The sequence below is a fragment of the Uloborus diversus genome, chromosome 10 (genome assembly GCF_026930045.1).
Source record: "Uloborus diversus isolate 005 chromosome 10, Udiv.v.3.1, whole genome shotgun sequence".
In the NCBI taxonomy this organism is placed as follows: Eukaryota; Metazoa; Arthropoda; class Arachnida; order Araneae; family Uloboridae; genus Uloborus; species Uloborus diversus.
The window spans coordinates 93,157,124-93,176,218 of NC_072740.1; the positions used below are offsets into that span (position 1 = coordinate 93,157,124).

At 30.4% G+C, this 19,095-nt stretch overlaps 1 long non-coding RNA gene across 1 annotated transcript in view; it reads left to right on the forward strand.

Moving 5' to 3' along the window:
* Nucleotides 1-19,095, forward strand: part of LOC129231381 (uncharacterized) — a 152,131-nt gene that overhangs the window by 115,463 nt on the left and 17,573 nt on the right. Inside the window, exon 3 of the long non-coding RNA XR_008581248.1 lies at nt 18,035-18,101. This is a non-coding gene — a long non-coding RNA (uncharacterized LOC129231381). The remainder of the gene's footprint in view (nt 1-18,034; nt 18,102-19,095) is intronic.

The window sequence follows — 19,095 nt, forward strand, 5'->3', positions numbered from 1 at the left end:
TTGCTCTCCTATTTCTGAAGTTTTGATAAATATAATTTGGCCTCTAATCATTATAAATCTAAACTTTCAACTGTGAGGGAAAAAATGGCTGTAGTGCGAAATAGCGGTGACACCTCGCCATGCTAACATACAGCTTGACTTTCAGAAATATTTATGATTCGTCCTCAGAGACTAATGATTTGGCCTCATTAAAAAGTGCGCGTATCGTGTGATAGATAAAACTGTCAGGACAGCGCGTGGAGAAATCTTAATAAAGGTTACATATTACTGTGAGCTTCTTAAAGGAAATTTATGAATGTTTTCCTTTAAAAGTATGAATCCTATTTAAAAGCAATGCCTCTATCTACGGCACTTGGGACCGATTCAAAAGTCTGATAGCGCTAGGAGTTCAAACAATTACACTTTCCCTTATCTTCTTTGACACTGAAGTCTTATCGTATATTCTGGTCTCAAGAATAGAAAGAACGCTCTACTTTTCTGGCAATAATTTTTAACTAATTTAATGAAGTTAATCAAAATATTTCATCAATTTCGTACTAATTACGAAGTTTTCTTCGGGATCTCATTAGCGAGTAATTAATAGAGTCTATGCGATTCAATTAAATATTGACATTTGACAACTATAATGAACCAATATTTCTCGAATGGTTGTAGTTTTCTTTGCTAGGTTTTGATTGCTTGTAATTTTCTCGATTTTTGGAGTAAAAGTACACTACTTTTGCGAGTGTAAAATAAAGTAACTATGTCCTTCTGGTAAAATTGAAGCCATGCTTTTATTAATATTCCCCATAAAAAGACAGTTTGTAGCTTATTAATGGAATATGAGGATTTCTTTTCTTAATAGTAACATAATTTCATGCAAAAATTATAGTAGTTTATTCTGTGTTTTATGATTGATATAGTTAAAAATTATAAAATATTTCGAAATATCGATCAATTTCATTCATTCTTTCAATACCATGAATCAGCAACTGCATGTGTTCTTCAAAACATGTCTCAAAAAATTCTAGCACGTAAACTCACGACAAATGAGCTCTCAGTTTTATCAATGAAGCAGCATCCTTTCGATTTTTTCTCGAGTTTGGCATTGGTTATTGTAACTGGTTTTTCAATTTTTATTGATATGGTCAAATCAATGAACATTTTCATGTCCATCTCGTTTTCTAATAGATGCCTGATGCATTTAACATCTTGTATAAGACTCTGCGGTTTTCGTATTCCAAGAAATCCTTCGACACGTTGAATGATTTCTTGTAACTCCGAAACTCGCGTATGGAATTCTTACTGCTGACATCTGAGCAAGTAATTTTTGTCAACAAGCAGTCGCATCTTTCTAGAACATTTTTTAATGAGTATTTCCATCAATTTTTTTTTTTCAAGACGGGATCACTTCTTCAGAGTTTCATTTGAACCGTTCATTTGTTATATTTTTCTCCCGTACGATATCAGTAATATTTCTAGCATTTTTTACATTCCCATTCAACACTTATTTATTAAAGTAAAATGTATTCCTGGTGTCCTTTGGTAAAATAATTGCAGTAAATATTTTTTTCTTCGACTCTGAGTGAAAATATGTAGACAATTAGTAGTAAAATAACTTTCTTAACCAGATTATCCTCCCCAATTCCCAAGCACCAACATGCGATACAAAAGTTTTGTATTTAAAAAAAAAATATGAGCTACAGTAACAGTTTGGAAATTGGTTATATCATATGTGATACAAAGTGAAATATACCTCAGAAAATTTTCTCAATTCGTCGACATTTGATAGTACCTGTCCACGGTTGCAGCTTCCAAAATCAATTTTAATGAAAACAAGATGTCCTCCCGCCGTGGAATCGTTTTTTTTTATTATTTAAAACACATTATTTATGACGTACATTTTTTCTTTGTATATGTACTCTTCACTAGTTTCAAGCAAAAAAATATATTTTTTTCTTCACTGAAATATTGCAGCATAGTAACTTAACAAATTTATTTGTATCACATGTAATGCAAAGGAACTTAATAGCTATTGGAAATAAATTTTAGTTTATTTTCCGGGTAGTATTTACGAAAGAAATTAAGGTTGGTAAAACCATTTCTTACGTTCTATGTTTTACTCGAAGAGCTTGCTATACATTTTGGTGCAAATTTCCATATTGTATTGCAGACTGAAAGGTTTTTTTTTTCGTGGGTGTTTCAGGAGCGAAAAAAAATTGTTTCGAGTCATTTCATGAAATTACAACGCACTAATCATGCCACAACGTACTAATAAAACTCATTTTCATTCAATATTTATGCAGTGTGTATATTTTGGGGTTAGCATTCAGCTTAAACTAACTAAGCCAATCTTATTCAGAAATAAAACATTTCTGATTATAGGGTCTGGTTCCTGTTGTATCACATACGATACATCCCCCCTACAATTAAAAAAAAAAAGCATTGCACTTTTCTACTTCATGCTGATCGCAAGAACTATTTAAGTACATTTTACAAAATATTATACTTTTATTTTTCGCTCAGTTCTGAGGAAGATAAGATCGTCAAAATAATGTAAAAACTCATTGATATAAATAAATATTTTTAAATTGCAGTGGAACAATTTTTTTCCCTTCTGTTATGATGATGAAAACTTATTTAAAAAAAAAATCAGTATAAAATACTGCTTTAATCGCTCTAAATTAATTTATTCATTTTATTTAATATTTTTCAAATTCTAGTTTAGAAAAAGCAAACCTCAAATCTCTGGAAAATGAAAAATATTCAATTGCAATTATTTCTTTTTTAGTGAATTATTTTTCAAAAAAAAAAAACTTTTAATTAATTATTTTGTAGAAGCCTCTAAGAAATGCTTAAGAAACATTTTTGATGTCTCATGTCATAACTTATGTGTCATAGTTTTCAGAAAGTAATTATATATTCATTCATAAGCTTAAAATATGCATAGTTAAGTCTCATAATTTTTCATATTAAAAAAATGTCAATTATATATATATTTTAATGCAAAGCTGGACAAAAACTATGTTGTATGCATATGTAAAACCATTTATCTAAAGTTTATGTGCTAAATTATGCATTACATTATTGATATAAATGTTTCAATCGAATGCGAATATTTTATTCAAAAGCTATCGATTTGTTTTCCGGGATGGTAAATTATCTTTATCTTTTCAAAAACATTACTGACTGTGTAGCGGACTTTTATTGAAAACTTCAATTAATTGGCAAGAATCACAGCTGCAAAATATAAAACGCTCAGCTCGTAACGCAAATTTTATCAGGGAGTAATAAATATTGTGGAATCCATAGCGACACAGCTGTTACGAGAATCCAATACGAGTTTAGTTGAAAGATTCCACCTTAGGTCAGTCTAATTATACAGAAAGTGTAATAAGTGAAATAACCTATCAGGTATGCATTCATTAAAACATTGAATCTAACGAAAAATTCATATACATTTACTGTGTGTTTTGAATTCTTGATGTTTCAGTGTTATTGCTGAACATCTAATTAGATGTTTTAGGTTATGTCTACAAGGAATTTTCAAAGTAATAGCATCCTTTTTAACTTAAGCAGTAATATAACTCAAAAGGATAAATAATTTAAGTATTGATTATGCAATTCTTGCTCATAATAAATTGTAAGAAATTTAGAGATTTATTCAACATTAGAATGTACTTCCAACAATCACAACTGCACTATAGCTACAGTAGTTGTTGCAATATTTGATTCCTGGGTATGGATTTCGGGTTTGACATGGTATAAATTATATCAATAAAAAGAAAAAAAAAACTGTATTGATCCTCATGTTGAGATAAAGTATTTTTCATATGTATTTCTCTTTTTTTTTAAACTGAAATTGAACTGAATTATTTTATGTAAAAAACGTCGACATAAAACGATTAAAGGATGCTAATGTACTTTTGGACAATTTAACAGACTAAAAATTAAACAATTTGATAAACTTTTTTTTATAAGAAAACGAGGAGGGTCGTTTTTAAAACGGATGCTTAAGTTTTTGCAAAGATATAGATAATTTGTTTTAAAATAGCCATAGCACCAGTTTTTTTTTTTTCTTGTGGACCCTGAGGATACAAAATTTAAAAATCACGACCATGAACTAACTTATCATTGAGTAATTTTATGCAGCATTGGAGTATAGATATTTTTGCAAGATTTTATTCCCTTTGATTTCAAGTTCTGTTTAAAAAAGTGCTCCGGTGAAGTTTTTTTTTTTTTTTAGAGATTAAAACCTTAAAACCATCATAGCTGTAGAATTTTGGCTAAATCAAGATCAGATAAAGTAGCTTAACTCGTAAGAGTCAAGCACTATTTTATTTTAAAAAAATCCTAACAACTTCCAAAACTTGTACTTGGCACGTAACATTTGATAGGTTTTTACTCATGAAGCCAAGTAATTATTTTTAGAAAATTTAGAAACCAATTTGTGTTTGGTTTTAAATGGGTATTGCAATGAAATGAGACGGAAACCTAGTAAACGAACATATATAACTAGGGAGCAAAATTCTATTAACATTGAATTTCATTTTGCACCAATGCCAAGTTCCTAAAATTATGTTCAAATATATGTTCCTTTTTACAAATTAATCACATTTTATACCATTTGGATAAAAGATATGTCCTTTAAATCCTCATTTTTTGATGTTACTTGCTTAGGGTATTTTACATATTTTTTTACAATCATTAAGATTAGTACTTGGGAATAATGAAGTAAATAGCAGTGGTGCTCCCAAGGGGAGGGTACAGGGGGTCCAGATCCCTTCCATGGCCCTTGAGTTTATTTAATTGTCTATAACTCAATGTATGTAGTACGCAAAATAGTTCCGAGCAAAGGTAACAATAATTTCAGATTTACTAAATGAAAAAAAAAATATGTATTTTCTCTTTTTCTTCCCCTACTGTATGTGAACATAAGTTGTTCTAGAATAATAATTTTGCTCCGCTGTTTTTATTTTTAACTTAGATAAAAGTAAATACATTCATTCTTGTTCTTTCTGGTGTTTTAATATACTACAGTCAGACCTCGATATAGGGTCACCCGCTTATAAGGTCACCCCGCATATAAGGTCACTTTTCTAAAGTCCCGGCTCACTGAATAGGAATTCTATGTCATGTATTATCGGATATATAGTCAGGTCATAATACATTAATCGCTTAAAAGGTCACTTTTGTCAGATTTCATTGAATGATTTTAGTGCCTAACAGATTCACTTCCAAGAATTCACCGCGATATACGATCCTTAAAAAGTGAAAAGTCGTTTTTCCTATTAACGTAGCAGGTAGTGCACAGAATGCAGTAGCAAGTGAGCATTACGACAGTGATACTAAAATATGAAGCAGTAATGCGGCCATTCAGCGTGTACATATTGCAATCTTTTACCAGTCATGAGAAACTGAAGAAATTTTCAGAAAATAATTAGAAACCATTTTGTTTAAATTAAAGAAAAAACACATTAGTCCTGTATTAATGACAATTTTAAGTAAGGTAAGTTGCACATCAGTTGTTTGCTTGGGGATATTTGAATGCAGCTTTACTCCAAATGGAAGTTTTAAAAAATAATTTCAAAATTTCTGATTGATTCCAAAAATTTAAATTGGTTCAAATCAATTTAACTATAATAACCTAATTTACTGATAGTTTTGAACGTATTAAATTTTGAAGTAATTTAATGTTTATTTATTAATGAATCTTATATATGAATCGGTTATAAGGTCAACCCGCTTATAAGGTCAGTTTCGTTAAGTCCCGAGGGGTGAACTTATATCGAGGTCCGACTGTATTTGTTTCTCATAAATTTATTTTATTAACTAATTCTAAGTAATAATTCAATACATTTTTTAAAATGTTTTTTACTCCCGACAATCGATAAAATCAAAATGATATGTTTGGATGCTTGTTGAAGTATGATATGAGATATCGGGCCTTCGATTTGGACCCCTCCCCCTTTAATAAATTCCTGTGTGCTCGACTGGTGAATAGGAATGTAGTTATTAGTATTAATGAAAAAATATTTTAATGAAAGTCATTTACTAAAAAAGATGTTTCGTTCTTATGTATTTTGAAATACTAAAAGTTGTACATTAATTAAAGTATGTTTGGAAAATTAACGCCAAATAACAGTATTTAAACTTGATAAGGCTTATAGTAGCAGTTTGTTTTTACAATTAATTAAATATGCTTTCAGAGAATGTAATAACTATTATCGAATTGTAATTTATTACTCATAGTGTGACAAGACATAAAACTAGTTGAGCTCCTCCCCTGAAAGAAACGGCTCAAAACCAAACGAAAGGGGACGGGAGGGGGGAGGCATTGCCAACCAAAATAAACTTGTTGACAACCATCATACAATGCTTAACCCATTGGTGCGTTTCTGTTACTGATTAATAAAAGAAAGGAAAACATTAAAAAATAATCTTAGGGAAAGGAAAGTCATTCAAGAATTTAAAATTTTATTACGTAGCATATGAAGGTAAGTAAATGTATGATTATTAAAATATAACTACTATACTTACTTATAAATTGCACGGTTATTTTCAGAAAGACAAATTATGTGATCTCTCTCAAAATATTTAATGGTCCTAAAACCTGTGCTATTTGAGTTGAGTCATTACGTAATCAAGTCATTTAGTAATTATACGAATATTCATGTAAGAAAAACCACTATCTGCGTATTTTCATAAAATAGGACGCAATAAATTTCACTTTATGAAACATAATAGTACTCAACAATATTATTCTATAAAATAATATATCATATAAAAATATTATATAAATAAAAATGCTATATGAAAATAAAATGTTCTAACTATGCATAATACTCTTTAGCAGATAAAAATAATTTACAAGTAACAGTTTAAAACAGCATCGTTTTACATTTTGGAAGAAATCGGGGAAAATATAGAAAATATATATTATAATCGAAAATGAAATATAGCTGAGTTAATAAATAATGATATTATATTAAGAATTCGAAATTGTCCTCCTAAGCTGTTTAATTTTCAGAAAAAGCTCATAAAATGAGCATGAAAGTGCAACAAATGCACAATAAAATGACAATAAAAAAAAAGGTATTTAGAGCTGCAGTCATTATACTTTTACAAGAAGAGATTTGGAAGAACAACAAAATTTTTAAAAAAGCAAACTAAATGATAAAACAGTAAAAAGAAAAAGTAAAAAATGTAACCACTTTTTGTTGTTATCAGGAGCACGAAAAAATTTAATTGTAAATGGGCATTCAAACACATAAGTAGCTGCGCGCGCATACGCACACACACATACATGCAGATATGTATGTAGGAAACATTATATCGAGCAAAAGTTTTTAAGTCGAGAATTTTCTTCAAAAGCAGTTAATCTTGCCACGACCAAAACTGCCGTCTAATTATGTCAATAACATTGCACGCAGGTTCTATTGACATGCGAATTTAACTGCGATGTCGATAACGGCGTACGGCGGGTGATTTATATTGTCATTTAATGTACCTCATGACAAATGCTGATGTACGGTACTCGAAATAAAAATTTTGCGATTAAAACCTTCTGATAGCGAAGATGTGCATGTGGCATGAATGCATCATTTATCATTTTTGTGTTTCAATTTCCCAAAGAAATAACATGAAAAAGATATTTGTTTGAATTATTTAAAGACACAAATTAGAAATATTAAAGAGATAATAATCAACTGAAACAAGTGGTTAAGACAGAGTTTGCATTTTATAAACTGAAGAACTGAAAACTGTGGTTTTCCTTTATATCTTGCGAATTATCTTAAATATATACAAGACACATTGAAAAGAAAGATATATTTATTGTTTTTAAAATTTTTTATGAGGAAGCCTAAATTTCTATGAACATATCTATCTACAGTTTTCTTTAATTAATAGTGTTTTCAAGTCAAGATTTTTTTAAATAAATGATTTTTTAAAAGGGTTGCCTTTTATGATCTTTTTCGTTTACCTTTTGTTTCATACTGCTTATTCTCTTTCTAAGCATTCTGTATTCTCTACCATTTTTATCATGTGTAATGTGTTTGTGTGTGTGTGTGTTTGAGTGCGTTTGTAATACTACATGCTAAGTTACAAACAGATGTGTGAAGTTTTATATACCTCATTTTTAATTTATGTTTCTTCAAAAAAAAAAAAAGTTAAGTTAATAAGTCAACCTTTTCCACACTAATATACATTTTAATAAACAGCTGATGATTCGTTAGATGCGTAAGAGGCGAAAAGTGGCAAAATAATAAATAAATAGAATTCTTTTTAAACAAAAAAGGATTTTGCTTCCCTAAATTTCTCATTAAAGTAATCCGTTTCGTTTATAATTTCGTCTTATTCGTTTCATTTATTTCTTGGAAACAAGTAAATTGAGATTTAAAATTGATTAAGTACCAACCGGTTTTTTCATGAATACTAAAATTTATTTATTTATTTTTATTTTTTTGAACTATATATATTTTTCTTTTTTTTTTTCGTCGGAACATAAAGGTTTTTCGGGTTTTTTCGAAGTTTCGAGATTATTCTTTGAAATATTCTTCGGACATTTTCATAAAGGACTTCTTTTTTTATACTTCGCGATTTCCTACCATGCATTAAAGGGCTGAATCTGTTAAATAAGTTGTAAAATAACCAATTTTTATGCGTGTATTGTTTATTTTTTTACTCAAAATGATTGCATAACAAAACTTCATTATGTAACATCTTTATTGTATATACTAGCTTTTACATATACTAGCTTTGTATGATCTATTTTTGACATGAAGCGTTTTCTGATGACCTTTGTGAAAGGTTTAATTTAAGTGTAAAAGCCTAACATTGTCAATTAACTATTTTTTTATATATTATTGAGAAGTTTATTTCGATATTGTTTCGGAAAAGAAAAAGACAGAGAGAAAGTGTTTGATTTACTTTTTTCATTAGGTTATTTTATTCATTATTTTTCATTATGTATTTATTTGTTTTCGCTATTGTCAATCACACCGATGACGTTATGACGACCCTTATTATATTATCACTCTTACTTTTCTTCATCAATCATAATTTTTAAACTCTATACGCTTTAAAACTTTTCGACACCGTATGACTTCATATGATCCCTTTATTAGATTGTCAATCATACAATTATTTCACAAAATGCAATTTCTATACTAACAATCCTTCAAGCATCTTCGTACTAGTTCTTTTTGCTATACTATTAATCATCCAGATACCTTTAGACCTGATAGGGTCATTTTGCTATTATTTTGAATCAGTGACACGAGCGGTTTTCCTACCGGGGGGAGGAGGGGTTGAGATCATAAAAATCCTCAGTGTATACATTTTCCAATACAAGCTTACTGGGTTTGGCAAAATCATATGAGGTCAAAGATTTTGGTGAAGGTTGACACTGACTTTCTCCCTCCCCTCTTGCTGCGCCTCTGTTATCAATCACCCAAATGTCCCATGATTTGATAAAACCCCTTCACCTTGTTGTCAATCATACATGCATTTAATAACTGTTAATTTATGTACACGTTTCCAATATTATCAATCATATGGGCGCCTTATGATTTCATGAGATATTTTTACTATATTGTCAATCATGACATCTCATGACTATGCTATCTGTTCTATACATCAAACAATGGAGACTTTAAACTTTATAGGATCCCCTTATTGCATTGAAATCCATTCAAATATCTTATGACTATATGGGTCATGTTTACTGTATGGTTAATCTGAAAGGCATGGTTTCTGGATACCTTCAGTATACTGTGAAATAAGCAATTTTGATAATAATGGAAATATTTAAATTTTTAGATTTGTTTATACTTTAATTAAACCAAAAAAAAAATACAAAGAAAGAAAGAAAAATGATTTCATTTCATTGGAAAAATAAAAGTAGCGCGTTGAATGACAAAAAAAAAAAAAAAAGGAAAAAAAGTACACATTATTCTAAACAATGTGACTAAAATAAAGGTTCAAATAATAAGCAAATACGTAAAATGTATTGTATTTAATTCTGTTAACAAAAGCATTTAAATATTTTAGTCACACAGATACGTATGTATCTCTACATTCGTTTGTTAAACTTAAGTATGTTAATTTTTTTCTTACGTTTGGCTCAATTAATGGTAAGAACTTAGCTGTACACAATTTGTCAATGGGCCGTATACACAGCACAAAGACACGTTAGTACACAGTACGCAGATTTAGATAAACGCAGTACACAATTACACTCTGCCCAGAACAATACGAAATATTTTAATAACGGATCCTACGTATATAGGAAATAAATCCCTGCGTTGCAAACTTTCTTCATTTTCCCCAAGTAGCAAACGCTAAAACTAAAAGTATTTCCAAAACTTTTAACTTAATTATATTTTAATACCTACACGGTGATTTTTTTTTTTTTTTGTGCGTTTGTCTCTTGTAAACAAAGACTAGAGTTTATTACTATTATTAGAAATTATTTAACTAGCATATTTAAGTAAAATAAAAATGCAGCTCTGAAAACTCTAAAATAGGCAAAGAAAAATATTTTATAAACAGCTCAAGCAATATCCCTACATAATAACAGCATCTGCGTGACTACTTTCTTTCTTTTAAAAATGTAACGTTATTAAAACTAAGCCCCTATCTGCATAAATCTCGCCTATTTAAAATGGTTAAAAGCAGTAGCGATTTTCTCCAACGCAGCCTTCCCTTTGCAATGCCTAATTTCAAAATTTGCATTCATTGCATGATGTTTATATAACAACTGCAAAGTAATTAGACACTAAAGAGTAATGAGGACGTTAAAAAATAATTGGGATGCCCGTGCAAACGCTATCTTCCTCAAATGCAAATTTAGTTATCTCCGTGATTGATCGAGCAGAAAAATACACCCGAGAGTTAAAAATAAATTTTTAAAATATTTTCCACGTTGTAAACGCCTGCGTTCATTATCATTTTAAGCAAAGGAAAGCTAGTACGGTGATCTCTGAAGCGGTAGGGAATTTTCATTAAATATTAACGCCTCCTCAGTCCTTCTAGCCTATTAGAGGATCGGCTGTTATTACTGCGTACTCATGGAAATCATGGGGTACTTAAGCGTACTTTGGGAGAAGCAAAATTCCCCCTCCCCCGGAATGAGGGGAAGTTCGCCATGTTTGTACGCTCAGCGCCTAAGGTAGTAATTCTCCAAACTTTTGTTAAAAAAATTGTTTTGGGGGCACTTCTGAAATATTCAGCTCTACTTGCTGTTAATATGAAGGGGATGTAATTAGTTGTTTTTAATTAATTTGTACGTTATATTCGGGGGAAATTTTAGCATTTTTTTCTATTTTTTTAAAATTCATTTAATTATATTTTTTGCATACATTTTAAAATAATGTCAGTTTAGTTTTGTTAGTAGTATAATGGGTAAGGTTGATTTAAAAAAAATAATAAAGCACCATTTAAATTAATTAAATTGGCAGTTTGAAATAACAAATTATCAGTTTAAGCTCTTATAATTTATCATATCACAACTGTTAACAAAATTTAATGAAGGGAAAATAAAGAAACAAAATCCAATATAAAGAGGCTTTTTTTATTTTTGGAAAGCTTTGGTAGAAAAAAAAAAGAAAAAAAACCTAGATTCCTTGATTATCACTTCTACCAATCCTAGTATGGTAACATATGTACATGTTAGGCTTTTATAATCTCTGTGCTACATGTACACACACTGTGTAATTTGCATTGGGATCGGTAAATTTTTAACGTCCCAATGTCAATTTTACTCTTTGTACTTTTTTTCTCCAATGAAATGGTTAATGCAATTTGACTTTACTTATAATTTTGCTGTGGAAAAGATAAAGATAGCTATACCTCTAGAGAATATTTTTCTACTCAAACTGTCACTAGGGAAACCAAATTGACACTAGAAGGTCAAGTGTCACGTTCTTGCAATATTTTCCTACATTATTTATTTTTATATCCCACCCTATCAGTATAGATTAAAAATATTGTTTCAATCATTGTTTCTAAAACATTGTTTAAAGTTATAATTTCGATCTTCTTTCGAAATAATGTTTTAATTCAAGTTTTTTTTATTTACTTTTTTTTAAATTTAAGCTTCTTTGAAACAAAATCTTTTCTTTTTTTTTTTTAAATTGCGTATTTTTCAACATTTTGGGGTGGCGATTCATTTTAATTTTCTTTTTGATTTCAAGTAAAAGGATGGATCAAGAAACAACAAACACATTTTTATTAATTTACGAGCTGCCCAATTTAAGTCCGGCAACCTTCCATTAAGATAAACACGCATTTGTCATATCCGGAATTTACAGACGATCTATTCGAAAAGAGCTGACATGAGATTCATCCCAGCGAGGGACGAGTCCTTTGTGCCAACCCCTTTGTAGTTCCCCCAGCAAGAACACATTTCCCGTAGACCCAAACGTCTAAAAGTCCAAACACGCAGATAAGAACTTGTAAAAGGAAATTTTCCTAATATTATCTATCTGATTCCCCGGCAAACAAAGAGCGATCCTGTGGAGAGGTTCTTGCTTTTGCAGGGGGTGGAGGGGGGAGATGGAGGCTGGGTCAGAGGGGGAGGGCGCAGTGTTGACGGGGATAGAAAAGAAGGGGCGGGTGTCGAGGATGAAGTTGATGGAGGAGAAGAGAGCTCATTGGATGCCAGCTCGCATGTTTTGTGTTACAGGAGGAGCCCCGGGAGTAGGGAAGGATTCTAAGAGGCTGAGCTGGGAGAAAAGGCAATTGGATTTACTCTCAGCAATGGAATGCACCATTATAATGAATATTGATTCCGCCCTGAGGAGTTGTGCATTTTTTAAGAAGCCCGAAACTTTAGCAAAGAATTTGCTTCTACGCTGCAGGGGATTATGAATGCTGCGTCTGTTCATTATGCTGGGGCTGCATCCACGAATGCTGCTGCGCGGGAGAGATTTTTCTTTGCAAGCTCTCGCTTGAAACTACGGCTTTGAATGACAATTATACATTGTGCCGATTTAATTCGAAACAAATTATACGTTCACTACACATGTTGTTTATGCAAATGTGATATGTTTAAAACTAAAAATACGGGCGAAGTATTGTGTACTTGTCTTGTCCGTAATTTTCGAGACTTCGTCCAATCGTTAATCTTCTGGAAAGAATTTCTGCTCGTTCAAAACAAAAAAGAATGTGCTAGGCAGCGAGATTAAAGTTTCCTCTTCTAGAAAGAGCTTTCAAAATTCATTAAGCTCTAAGCTACAGATTAAATAAACACAGAATCTAAATAGAAATTGAGTTTTAATCTATAATGATGAATTTAATATGCGAGTTTTGTTGAATTTCCAATATTTTGTTTAAATAGTTTGGAAAAATTATGAAAAGTTTGTTTTAAGCCCCGAAGCAAGCTATAGTTATGCTTATTTAGAATGTGCACCAGACTGAATTTGAATTCAGTTTTCTTTTTATTTTCAATGTAAATAAAATAGCTCCTAATGCTAATTTTGAATTCGGTTATTAACTTTAAAGTAATCAGTAAGTAAGCTATCGCACTAATTTATGTTATTAATAAGACTTAAAAGTGAGCAGTGCAATACTTTTAAGAAGGAAAAATTGCCGCATGTGAGCGATACTTTCAAATGTAATACTTAAGCCCCATCAAATATTAAGAAATGTATGTTTATAGTGAATATTAAGCAGCCTCAAACAGAAAGTATTGTGCAATGTGTTTTAAAGTATATATTGGATGATGTAAATATGGAAACTCTACACTTCCTTGTGTTACGATTCAAAATGATCACTTAAAAAAAATCCACTTTATATTTTTAAAAACGCCAAGCACAATACTGCATAGAAAAGTGAAAGGAAAAATAAAAGATTATTTTTAAAGAAATCTAACTTTCACACGTGCAGTTGAGATACGGCTCCACATTCATCGTCAAAAATTTAAAAACAATAATTATACCGAAATAAGTAAAGCTTGTTTAATAATCATAATTTAAAGTAGTTACAATAAACAAGGTAGAAGTGGAGGAAATTCTATATCTTTTAGATATTCTTATGTTTTATATCTAATACTTCATTTGTGATTATCTTTCTATTACAAGTATTTGAGATGTATAAAGTTTTACACTTAAGGGCACTACTACATAAATGTTCATTACTTTTAAAGTCAATAGCATTTTTCTTTTCTTTTTTTTTTTCATTTATCTCAGACAATGATTGTATTTCTTACTAGCACATTTAGTGCATTTTTCACAGAACTAAACTAAAACTTTAAATTGCAAAACAGCGTGTTTTTTCTATCTTTACTACGAGAGTAAAACAGCGCTAAATAGGATAGAGAGCGAATTAAAATACCCCCCTCCTCCCAGCTATTGAAAAGCTGTCAACTTTGACATAATACATTTGCTTCTGTTTTCCTGTATAAGTTTTCTAACTCAAGAGAAGTCGCAAAGAAACGAAAACGTTTTCCCTTTTGGAAGAATAGAGGGCGCTGGGGTAGGTCTTTCGTCCAGTCCGAACCAGTTAAAAAGATTTTGCTTCGTTAAGATATTGAAATATAATAAGTATCATAGATTTTTCGTTTACCTGAGCGGGGGGGGGGGGGGGTTCTCATTGACTACAAACTTTTGGACACTTGTTTAATAGCATCTTTTAAATTATTTATGCTAAAATACATTTTTATAAGACAAGTTTCACTGTTATAGAAAAACATATGATTATTGACCGCCCTTATAAGTTGACCCCCTGTCTAATTTTACCGCTTTTGCTAGGCACAGAATTTCTCCAATACGTAATGTATCAACCTCTATAAGTTCAGCACTTGTCTAAGTTGACCAATAAAATACTGCGCTAAGTGTGGTCTACTTACACAGGTTTCAGTGCACTAGAATATTCTTAAAAGCAGATTGATCGTCACGCACTCACACGAAAATAAAAACTGTGCATATTTACATCAATTGTTTATTTTTTTCCCATTTAAATTGAACAAAATTAAATGGTATTGAAAATACTAATATTTGCTGAAAGGCTGTTCTGTTTTGAATTCGCTTGGTAAAATTTAGATTCAATGCGCAATTTTATTGCTATCTGAAGCAAAATTTTACTTCAAGGACGAATATAGTAGCTGATAATACTACTTGGTTTATTTTTCGTGATTCTTCGCATAAGTTCGACATTAAAATAACAAGCTAATGATTGCTATTTGAATTCATGAAGTTCATTTCTTAAATCATAAGTTTTGGTCTTAATTCATATGCTCTTAACTCATAAACATGGACTGGACACCCCTCCGGACAATGCTGCCATTTTAAAAAAATAAATTTTGAGCTTAAATATTAAACATTTTAACACAATCTATAAGCATTTAACGAATGACTGCAATTAAAACTTTTGCTACTTAAAAACTTTTATTATTTTTGTTTGCACCGTATTTTTCTTTCAGATCTGTAACAATATATTTTAGGTAACAAATTTCCGTTGCTTCTAAGGTAAACAAGAACACGAATTTCTTTAAAAGGGTTAAATCCGTCAGGATTACAAAACTAAAAATCTTAGCGAATCGAACTTATTCTCTATTAATTTGTAAATCGAAGAAGGTGAAACATTTTTCTCTCTTAAAATTAAAGCTTTGAAAAAAAAATTGTTCCCTTCCCCTTCTAAAATTACACATATGGGCGCCAACGTTTATTAGTAAACTAGTACAGAATATATTACTCAATTACCCTGAAATATCGTTTTCTTGAACTAAATTTTTCATTTGTACATCTCTATTTACTTTTAATAGCAGAATTTTTGCTCCAGATGCTTTTAAAATAATTGATGATTTAAACGAATTTAGACCCTCTATATAACAAAAAAAGAATAAATACACAATATTACTTTTAATTAACTGACTAATTTAAATTATTTTTGAATGTATAACGCTAGGCAATTATTGTACGTCTGTTTCTTAGTTTTCTTTTTCTTTTTTCTAGAAATTTGCAAGTTCGTATAGGAAGTTTAAATTCACTTAAAGCAAGATTTATAAAATTTTAATAATAAAAACGTTTTTTCAGATACATGGGCGATTTAGTAAAACGGTAAAACAAAGTTGAAATTATTACTTAGATATGAAATTGCTGATGAAAGATGCAAAAACGATGAACAAAAATTCTTAATCACTTTTAATTTTTTTAAATGTCCTTCGCTATTGTCATAAAAATTTACTCACCGATGTAAGAAAGAGCGGCAAGATTTTTTTTAAAACTCTTGCAGAAACATTAAATTGAAACCTTTTTTATGTACGCAAGCAAGCATTTCATAAACATTTGGTAATATATTTTACCGTTTCTGTAAAGGAAATTTGAAAATTTTTAGTTGAAGCCAAAATTGGGAAATATTAGACCAACAACTTATAAAACAAAATGAAATTTCTCTCGTAGTTTTCTTTTTTCGTTTCACCAAAACTCCAATTATGTATGGAGACATATTGGGAAATAGATTAATTACAAAACATGAATATTTATGCTACACTAAAAAATAAGCTTCATATCTAAGAATGATTAGGTGATTAAGAACGATTAAGACTTTTTTTTATTGTAGGTTTGAGTGACCTACTTTGGGGCACCCTTTTCTTCCTATCCTATATTTCTTTTCCTATCTTTCTTTTCTTTTTTTTAAATAATATTCAGCTGGCAAAAATTTTACCTGGTGCTCATAAAAATTTGTCCACATTATTCACTTGGTTCCAATCTTGTATCTGTAACAGAAAATATATATACAGTAATGTGTTAAGTCAACCATTTGCACTACTTTAGTGGTTAAATTATAGAGGATAATTTACTTTTGTGCAATATAGGACAAATCCTGTACCTGAAAAAGTGGTCAACTTAGACAGGTGGTCAATTTTCAAGGGGGGGGGGGGTCAACTTTACAAGTTTTACTGTATTTAGTGAGCTTTTTCTTTGTCCCAAGAATGCATCTTATGCCTGGTAAAGGCACTTTTGGAAAGTTGAAAGGGACAATAAGAGTTGAATTATAGAGTTATACGGAACTGTTACAATATTGCAATACACATGAAACTGTTCAGGAAAAGATGCATGATTTAATATATTACACTAAAGGTGTGAGATAAAGCATAAATAATTACTGTTTTAATGACCACTTGGGTTTTCAGGTATAAAAATAATAAGTACAGGTCATATGTATAAAAAACTCACAAAACATATCTTTATCTTAAAATATTTTGAATAAAACTAGTTAAGAATATCTTGTGTCCTCAAAGGCCTCCCTCAACTTGTCCCAAGGTGCAACATATGCCTACAGCTCAGTTCTAGAATGACATACAGTTCATTCTTACATGCATCATCTATGAATTGAAAAATTGTTTAAAAGTAAGATCTTCCTGCTTTTTATCTACATATGCTTCAGCAAAGACTTAATTTAAAATGTAGCTGCCCCGATGTCTTGAGGAGGAGCCCCCCCCCCTTAAGACACAGTACACCAAGATCTTTGAGGGAGGACCCTACTAATCAAATGAGAAGTCTTAATACATAAATGATTAACAATAATTATTTCACAGACATTTTAACTCAAAAAACTATCGATATATTGCTCTGATTATAATGATGATTATTTTTACTTCTCACATAGAACTGTATTCTAAGGTAACATCCGTCTTTATGTCACTTTGGTTTTACTTACACACATAAAGTCATTATGGCAATTTTATAACTGAAGAAATGCTTTATTTTTTTTTTCTCTTAAAACGTTTTTGATGGGAAATTGAACTCAAACAGGTAAATTTCCTGCACTTTTTAATACCTTTTGAAGACAAATATCTGATCGAAATAAATGGGTGGTCACTACGTTTCACCGTTTCCTTGCCGAACAGGAACATTCTAAAAAAATGGCATGAATGAGTTAAGAAATTTCTTGATGCCATCAATTTTGAGTGAATGCACATTTGTTTTTCTATAATTTTGCAACTTCTATTTCACCTCAATATTTTATTTGTGCTTTCCAGTTATATCCTTTTGAACGTATTGTTTTTACATTTTACGCCCTTACTTGAAATAATTTGTTTTTATTTTAGGTGTAAGGTGTAAGACCTTGCTTTGAAAACTAAACCTCGTGACTGGATATCTTGGACTGGGAACAAAGTACGTTATATTTTTCATATTAATAACTAGTCTCAATCAAAATTATGGCAAACAAAAATTCTTACCGACGTTTTGTAATGTTAACTCAAGCCATCTTTATTTTGCAAAGCTGTTTAAACCTTATATTATTTTGTTTAAAAATAGTCTCAAGTCACTTTTGAATGGAATTTAAGGTAAGCCGAGAATAAGCGAACATACAACTAAAATGTAATGATATTAGTATCAAAAGAGTTCTAATTTGTAGTGATAGCATGCCCCCCCCCCTTCCCGAATATTGGTAAAGATTTCGTTCAAAGTTAGGAAAATATGATGAATGTATAATGAGAGAGATTGGATTTATATAAAAAAAAGCGGTTTGGGGAATAGTTTTTTTTAAATCTTATTTGTCTTGCATTTCTCTTTTGACGGAGTTATCTTGGACTGGAAATAATGTAAGTTTTATTTTTCTTATACATAACTAGTCGCCATCAAAATTGTGGTAAGTGATAACTTCAACTGGATTTCTTCCATGTTTACGCAAGAAAACCTGATTAGTCTAATGTCTCTTGTTAATGGATGTTAAGGTAAGGTATAACCGAGAATAAGCTAACAGAAAAATAAAATATAATGCATTTACTGATAAAGCAGTTTATAGTTTGTAGTGATATTTAATTTTGGGAAAGGTTTCTTTCGAAATCAGAAAAACTATGACTAATAGATCACAGGTTGGTATTTTTTAGAACAGCGAAAAAATATTTAAACAATCTTTATTTGCCTTAAGATCATTAGATAGATGCGTGATACATTTTAATCCAAACTGAAGTATTCTTTGGAGCAAATAATAGCTTTCGGCATGACACAGCAAAAATATTCTGTTTTCGTTCAGACTTTATTTTATTATGTCTTGAGCAGATACAATGTCAGATCACAGTTAATTTGATACCTAGACGATATTGTCCTTCAGTCGACTCTCAGTACCTCGTAATAACTCACTTCGCAGCTAAGAAATGACAAT